Raw genomic sequence first — 9,477 nt, forward strand, 5'->3', positions numbered from 1 at the left:
CTACTAGATGGTTCGATTAGTCTTTCGCCCCTATACCCAAGTAAGACGAACGATTTGCACGTCAGTATCGCTGCGGGCCACCACCAGAGTTTCCTCTAAGAAGGCGGCCGTGAAGGGATGCCTCCACGTAGCTAGTTAGCAGGCTGAGGTCTCGTTCGTTAACGGAATTAACCAGACAAATCGCTCCACCAACAAAGAACGGCCATCCACCACCACCCATAGAATCAAGAAAGAGCTCTCAGTCTGTCAATCCTTACTATGTCTGGACCTGGTAAGTTTCCCCGTGTTGAGTCGAATTAAGCCGCACGCTCCACTCCTGGTGATGCCCTTCCGTCAATTCCTTTAAGTTTCAGCCTTGCGACCATACGCCCCTCGGAACCCAAAAACTTTGATTTCTCATAAGTTGCCAGCGGACTCCTAAAAGCAACATCTGCTGATCCCTGGTCGGCATCATTTATGGTTGAGACTAGGACGGTATCTGATCGTCTTCGAGCCCCCAACTTTCGTTCTTGATTAATGAAAACATCCTTGGCAAATGCTTTCGGAGTTGTTCGTCTTTCATAGATCCAAGAATTTCACCTCTGACTATGAAATACGAATGCACCCGACGGTAACACCCCCGAACCATCGTAAGCATTGGTCGACCCACCGGCCAACAATCAAACAAGAACATGATCGACAGACAACCCACACCAAGGGTTGGAGATGAAAGGCCAACCGGTCAGCCAACAATCAAACAAGAACATGACTGACCGTCCAACCCAACACCATGGTCCGGAAGCGCTACGTGATGGGCTACGGACGATCCGACCAGAGTCACAAAATTTACTCCACGACCTAGACCAGTTCATCCACTAACTCGTCCCGCTGCGTCAAGGCACAAGGCTTTTCAACCCATACCAAGATTTAGCGTTTTCTGGTAGATCGAAGCCTAAGGCTTTTCAACCCGTACTATGACCTGAAAAAAGGACAACAGAGTTGGATGAGTAACCTAATGTTACTCAGTGAATTATGATCCCCAACTAACAAATAAAACCCCTCGCTATCCCACCCCAAACAATCTAAAGCAAGATGTTCACCTAACAACACAATTCAATAGATAAGCAATATCAGAAATATGCAGCAGATAATAATAGCTAGATAACTAACGATATGAAATCATAACCACTAATGGCTAGCTAACCACTTAAACTCAAACTCAAATCAATCTAGGGTTCAACAACCCTCTACACCCTCGACACTATAAGTAGGGCCCTTTGTGACATAGTGTTCCTCCTCTATCCTCGGCAATATCCTATCTCCCTATAACAAAGACCAGAAGAAGGAACTTTCAACCAAACGCGGCCCACACTACATTCGGGTCACCGCGCGACAGCCCTAGTACGTTCGGGCCACTGCTGGTTGTCACACGACGGTTACGGCCCCCAGTACGTTCGGGTCACCGCAATACAGCCCACAGTACGTTCGGGTCACTGCCGGTCATTACCCTATCATGCAACCACTCAGCCATAGGCCATGACCCCGTCTCTCTGAGTGTTCTCGATCCAGCGAATAAGGGGTTTCCTTAAACCCACTGGGTACGAGGTCGAGGAAACACTAATCCACCTCAAACATGCCTAGCATGGTGGGTTACACACAAGCTATATGGCATCACACTCTAACTCTACAACACTAACAACAATATCATCACTAAATAACTCAACCAGTTAGTCACTCCCTTACGAAGAGCTGACTAACCTTAATCAACAAGCATTAATTTACAAGCAAGCATTCAGGATTCGTAACTAACCAATCAACCTAACCATTAGCATGCTACTATGATTCCCAAGCAATAACTAAGCATTCTATCAACTCAATCAACTAATATTCAACTATTATGTAATCAAACCGTTACTCAGTTAGAGTCGGCCTCCTGCCATGATCCAACTTCCAAGTAATGGGAACATGCATAAAAACAAGTCAACAATCAATTGATCATAACTTATAGAGTTCTTTGCCGATAAGTAGCTGGTTGATCGGAGAAGACTTGGCCAAAACCCAATGGACGACTTGATTGGACTGGACTGAACTGATTTCGACTTGGACAGACCCTCGGCTTGATCATGAAGACACTAACAGGTCTGGACGGACTGATCTGGACTCGGCAGAACCTCCTTTAGCTTCAGGACAGTTCTTCGGACTTCCTGGCGGAGTATCGAGCAGAACTTCGACTGATCTGAACAAACTCCGGACAGCATCTCCAGTTGATCATCAAAGGAGCTGAATGTAATGGACGGATTGATTTGGACAGAGCTTCCGCCTCACAATCGTAGAGAAACATCGATTGGACGGAACTGTCCTTCTCGGTGGAGTATCGGTCTTAAGAATCGACCATACTCTTATATCGACCACTTTCTTTTTTTTTCTCTCTCTCTCTCTCTCTCTAGCCACGTTTAGAACTTGCTTTGGTGTGTTATGGATGTCTGAAACTGAAGGGGGTTGCTGGGTATTTATAGAAAACACCCGCCAATCAGATTCAGGTTGGTGGCCGCCCGTGTGTTGGTTCGCATGGCTCCGGACGCATGAGCGGCGGCACCTCGTGCTCCACATGGCTGGCTGCATGTCCAGGACACATGAAGGACGCCAACACTCTTCCCAGATGTCAGGCTGGATGACTAAAACTCATGCAGGGTGCCACAGCATCACACACATGGCTGGCCGCATGTACAGCTTCCATGCATGGCGACACCTCGAGCTTCGGGAGACACTCAGATTTTTAGATGGTTGACACCACGTTCTGAACCCATGCAACGAGCCACCTCGAGCTTCTCGGTCCATTCTTTTGATTACGGTCCTTCCGGTAAATTTCTGACCCGCGATTAATCCCGAATATTTTTCTGCTCCCGTTCTGATAAGCTGAATATTTTTAATAAACTCCAATATGAACTATGACCTTGGCGGTAAACATTTCTCGATCCTTCGGCTTCATCGAAAACTTTCATAATACCAAAATTAGGGTTTTCGTCCAATTTCGGGTTTTCCCGTCGTGCTTTGATCCTGTCGTGATTGCTTCCCGTCATGCTTAATTCCCATCCTCCTTCCAGTGTCTTCGAAATAATATTCCGCTGATACGAATTTTCGCGAAAAACTTCGTGCTGAAGAAACGTCATTCTTCCAAAACGTCGAGCTTCTAAACCGTAGTGCTTCCAAAAATGTTATGCTTCCAAAACATCTGTCTCGTCAATCTAAGACATCTTCTAGCTATCGAGCAACTTATCCGACTCACAGTTCACTCACGATCACTTCTTCGCCCACCTCGTACTTCAAAACTTCTCGATCGATAAGTATCACCCGCGACTCTACCACCACAAAGATACTCAACCATTCTCTCTCTTTTTTTTAAACGGGTTTCTACATTCTCCCCCCCCCCCCCCTTAATAGAACTCGTCCTCGAATTCTTAGTTGCTCAATTGCTCGTCTTCACAACATTCTCCACTCGTCTCCGTAACCTCTTTACTCTGTCCACAACTGCTCCTTGAGTGTGCTCCTCAAGGTCTCCACAATCGTCTTCATATCTTTTCACTTGAATGATGACTGAGTCGTCCTCTTTCTCTTATTCTGCCATAACACACTGATTGCCCATGATACTATCTTGTCGATGATCGTTCCTGATTACTCCAACTATTTTCTTGATATTTGTCTTCCCAACTACTGATGTAGTCCTTTCCCAATGAAGTCATGTTTCGTCCCATCTGTCCAGTCCATACCACTGTCCAGTCCCTCTGAAACTGTCTCTCCTCTTTAGCTTCGTGTTGGGGTTTGGCCTCGAACTCCCTTCACTTTAAGGTTTTAATCCCTTAAAGTTCCGATCAACAAACACACTTACTCGCTGCAACTCAAAAGAACACTTCACATGCAAGTTAGTATACAACTAACCAATAAACTAATAACCCAACAAATACTAACAACAACCTAGCAATGCAAACCAAACAACCTAGCAATGCTAACCGCAACCTAACAGTTCTCACCAAGCAAGCAAGCAATTCTAGATTCCACAATCTCAATCCACATTCCTAAAACCACAAATCCTATCGCTGGACGTGACCGGCTTCCCTAATGCCTTTTGTGACTCTTTTTGACTCGATAAATATTTAAAACCGATTAAACCATGAGTTCCGGAAGCATGGATGAAACCATGCTCTGATACCACCTCTGTAACACCCCCGAACCGTCCTAAGCATTGGTCGACCCACCGGCCCACAATAAAACAAGAACATGACCGACGGACAACCCACACCAAGGGTTGGAGATGAAAGGCCAACCGGCCAGCCAACAATCAAAATAGAACATGACTGACCGTCCAACCCAACACCATGGTCCGGAAGCGCTACGTGACGGGCTAGGGACGATCCGGGAAGAGTCACAAAATTTACTCCATGACCTAGACCAGTTCATCCACTAACTCGTCCCGCTGCGTCACAGACAAAGGCTTTTCAACCTGTACCCAGAGTTAGTGTTTTCCGTTAGATCGAAGCCTAAGGCTTTTCAACCCGTACTATGACCTAACGTTGTGTTACACCAGACAAGTCAAATATCAGAGTACTCATGAAGCGCATATAAAACAATTACTTTATTGATTCGAGAAATATCCATACATTGATATAATTCAAGACCGGTCCCAGATTAATGCAAAATCGAGTCAACTAAACACAAATCCACAATACCGTTTACAAAGGGCATGAAAATCTACACTGGCGGTCCTAACGTCCAGCACCCCAGTTATCCGATCATCCTTACCTAAGCTACCTGCAAAAAGGACAACGGAGTTGGATGAGTAACCTAATGTTACTCAGTGAATTATGATCCCCAACTAACAAATACAACCCCTCGCTATCCCACCCCAAACAATCTAAAGCGAGAGGTTCACCTAACAACACAATTCAATAGATAAGCAATATCATAAATATGCAGCAGATAATAATACCTAGATAACTAACGATATGAAATCATAACCGCTAATGACTAGCTAACCACTTAAACTCAAACTCAAATCAATATAGGGTTCAACAACCCTCTACACCCTCTACACTATAAGTAGGGCCCTTTGTGACATAGTGTTCCTCCTCAATCCTCGGCAATATCCTATCTCCCTATAACAAAGACCAGAAGAAGGAACTTTCAACCTAACGCGGCCCACAATACGTTCGGGTCACCGCGCGACAGCCCCAGTACGTTCGGGCCACTGCCGGTTGTCACACGACAGTTACGGCCCACAGTACGTTCGGGTCACCGCAAGACAGCCCACATTACGTTCGGGTCACTACTGGTCACTACCCCGTCGTGCAACCACTCAGCCATAGGCTATGACCCCTTCTCTCTGAGTGTTCTTGATCCAGCTAATAAGGGGTTTCCTTAAACCCACTGGGTACAAGGTCGAGGAAACACTAATCCACCTCAAACATGCCTAGCATGGTGGGTTACACACAAGCTATATGGCATCACACTCTAACTCTACAACACTAACAACAATATCTTCACTAATAAACTCAACCAGTTAGTCACTCCCTTACGAAGAGCTGACTAACCTCAATCAACAAGCATTAATCAACAAGCATTAATTAACAAGCACGCATTCAGGATTCGCTAACTAACCAATCAACCTAACCATTAGCATGCTACTATGATTCCCAAGCAATAACTAAGCATGCTATCAACTCAATCAACTAATATTCAACTATTAACTAATCAAACCGTTACTCAGTTAGAGCCGGCCTCCTGCCATGATCCAACTTCCAAGTAACGGGAACCTGCATGAAAACAAGTCAACAATCAGTTGATCATAACTCACAGTGTTCTTTGCCGATAAGCAGCTGGTTGATCGGAAAAGACTTGGCCAAAACCCAATGGACGACTTGATTGGACTGGACTGAACTGATTTCGACTTGGACAGACCCTCGACTTGATCATGAAGACACTAACAGGTCTGGACGGACTGATCTGGACTCGGACAGAACCTCCTTTAGCTTCAGGACAGTTCTTCGGACTTCATGGCGGAGTATTGAGCAGAACTTCGACTGATCTGACCTATCTCCAGACAGCATCTCCAGTTGATCATCAAAGGAGCTGACTGTAATGGAAGGATTGATTTGGACAGAGCTTCCACCTCACAATCGTAGAGAATCATTGATTGGACGGAACTGTCCTACTCGGTGGAGTATCGGTCTTAAGAATTGACCATACTCTTAAATCGACCACTTTCTTTTTCTCCCTCTCTCTCTCTAGCCACGTTTAGAACTTGCTTTGGTGTGTTATGGATGTCTGAAACTTAAGGGGGTGGCTGGGTATTTATAGAAAACACCCGCCAATCAGATTCAGGTTGGTGCCCACCCGTGTGTTGGTTCGCATGGCTCCGGACGCATGCGCGGCGGCACCTCGTGCTCCACATTGCTGGCTGCATGTCCAGGACACATGCAGGACGCCAACACTCCCCCCAGATGTAAGGCTGCATGACTACAACTCATGCAGGGCGCCACAGCATCATACACATGGCTGGCCGCATGTTTCGGTTACATGCACGCAGACACCTCGTGCTTGGTCGATCCACCTCGTGCTTGTACTTGTCAGGCTGCATGTACAGCTTCCATGCATGGCGACACCTCGAGCTTCTGGAGACACTCAGCATTTTAGATGGTTGACACCACGTTCTGAACCCATGCAACGAGCCACCTCGAGCTTCTCGGTCTATTTGTCTGATTACGGTCCTTCCGGTAAATTTCTGACCCGCGATTAATCCCGAATACTTTCTGCTCCCATTCTGATGAGCGGAATATTTTTAATAAACTCCAATCTGAACTATGACCTTGGCAGTAAACATTTCTCGATCCTTTGGCTTCATCGAAAACTTTCATAATACCAAAATTAGGGTTTTCGTCCAATTTTGGGTTTTCCCGTCGTGCTTCGATCCTGTCGTGCTTGCTGCCCATCGTGCTTAATTCCCGTCCTCCTTCCAATGTCTTCGAAATAATATTCCGCTGATACGAGTTTTCGCGGAAAACTTCGTGCTGAAGAAACGTCATTTTTCCAAAACGTCGAGCTTCTAAACCGTCGTACTTCCAAAAATGTTATGCTTCCAAAACGTCTGTCTCGTTAATCTAAGACATTTTGTAACTATGGTCGAGCAACTTATTCGACTCACAGTTCACTCACGATCACTTCTTCGCCCACCTCGTACTTCAAAACTTCTCGATCGATAAGTATCACCCGCGACTCGACCAACACAAAGATACTCAACCATTCTCTCTTTTTTTTAACGGGTTTCTACACCGACTGTCCCTGTTAATCATTACTCTGATCCGAAGGCCAACACAATAGGATCAAAATCCTATGAAGTTATCCCATGCTAATGTATACAGAGCGTAGGCTTGCTTTGAGCACTCTAATTTCTTCAAAGTAACAGCACCGGAGGCACGACCCAGCCAGTTAAGGCCAGGAGCATATCGCCGACAGAAGAGACAAGCCAACCGGTGGTCACTGAAGGTGGACCGGGCGACCCATCCCAAGGTTCAATGCAACAACTTAAATATACGCTATTGGAGCTGGAATTACCGCGGCTACTGGCACCAGACTTGCCCTCCAATGGATCCTCGTTAAGGTATTGTTATTTATTGTCACTACCTCCCCGTGTCAGGATTGTGTAGTTTACGCGCCTGATGCCTTCCTTGGATGTGGTAGCCGTTTCTCAGGCTCCCTCTCTGGACTCGAACCATAATTCTCTGTCACCCGTTACCACCATGGTAGGACACTATCCTACCATCGAAAGTTGATAGGGGAGAAATTTGAATGATGCGTCGCCAGCACTAAGGCCATGCGATCCGTCGAGTTATCATGAATCATCAGAGCAACGGGCAGAGTGTGACAACCCATCCTCTCACTAGGAACCTAGGTTCACAGCGCTGCAGCGCACCGACCCCAACCCCTCCATTATGAGTCCTCTCTGACTCCATAATTAGGTTGTTGGTGAGACTCGAACCCAGGTCTTCACCCTTTAACAACACTCCTCCAGGACGGGTTGTCACATAAAAAGTCAATTGGTGACAGCTTGTCTTGTGGGAATGCTGTTAAAGGGTGAGGTCATGGGTTCGAGGCTCACCAACAACCTAATTATAGAGTTAGATAGAACTCATAATGGAGGGGTTGGGTCGGTGCGCTGCAGCGCTGTGAGCCTGGGGCCCACGGGGCGGGTAGTTCCCCGGGACGGGTTGTCACAAAAAAAGTCAACCTCAACCCAGCCATCGATAGTGTTGGACTGAGCAGTCCAACACTACATACCCTTCGGGTACTGAGGGTAGGCTCAGAAGAGTGCCTACCCTTTATATAGACAAAACACTTTTTTTCAGTCTGTCACCAGTAGACATTGGTTGTGTTCCGAGAGTATTTTTTATGTAAAAAACAAAATACTTCGAATTTGAATCTGATTTTTTGCATGCTTCATACGAATGGTAAAGATATTTTCTGGTAAATTTCCATGATTTTCTTTTGCTTCTAACCATGTGTTTTGCATGCTACAAAGTTTGGGGTTTTGTGGTCTAAACGGATGTCTACATCAACTTTTGATCAACACTTTGACATCCTAAAATCTTTGTTGACATAATTTTGATGTTTCCTTTCAGAAAACTTTCTTCAAAAATATTAATTTTTGAATTTTTGGCTTCTTAGGTGATTTTGGCTTTCGTGGGTGATTTTGGCCCACGTGGGCTGTCTGTTCAGTACACACAGGACGTCTGTGTGTGTCCGTCAGCACACACAGGACGTCCGTGTGTGTCTGTGTGTGTCCGTCAACACACACAGAACGTCCGTGGCTGTCCATCAGTACACATATCAGCACGCTGGTCCTTGGACTCAGCAACGCTGGCCCTTCCCGTTGACTGTTTGGGTGATTTTGGCCAACGTGGGCTGTCTGTTCAGTACACACAGGACGTGTGTGGGTGTCCTTCAGCACACATAGGACGTCTGTGTGTGTCCGTCAGCACACACAGGACGTCCGTGGCTGTCCGTGTGTGTCCGTCAGCACACACATGACGTTCGTGGCTGTCCATCAGTACACATATCAGGATGTTGGTCCTTGGACTCAGCACGTTGGCCCTTCCCGTGGACTGTTTGGGTGATTTCGGCCCACGTGGGCAGTTTGTTCAGTACACACAGGACGTCTGTGGGTGTCTGCCAGGACGTCCGTGGCTGTCCGTCAGCACACACAAGACGTCTGTGGATGTCCGTGTGTGTCTTTGTGTGTCCGTGGGTGTCCACCAGCACACATAGGACGTCTGTGGCTGTCCGTGGCTGTCCGTCAGCACACACAGGATGTCCGTATGTGTCCATCAGCACACGCAGCACGTCTGTGTGTGTCCGTCAGCACACACAGGACGTCGTGGCTGCCCATCAGTACAGCATATTCAGCACGCTGGTCCCTTGGACTCAGGCAGGCTGGCCCTTCCCGTGGAC

This window comes from Brassica rapa, unplaced genomic scaffold (assembly GCF_000309985.2).
Source record: "Brassica rapa cultivar Chiifu-401-42 unplaced genomic scaffold, CAAS_Brap_v3.01 Scaffold00100, whole genome shotgun sequence".
Classification (NCBI taxonomy): domain Eukaryota; kingdom Viridiplantae; phylum Streptophyta; class Magnoliopsida; order Brassicales; family Brassicaceae; genus Brassica; species Brassica rapa.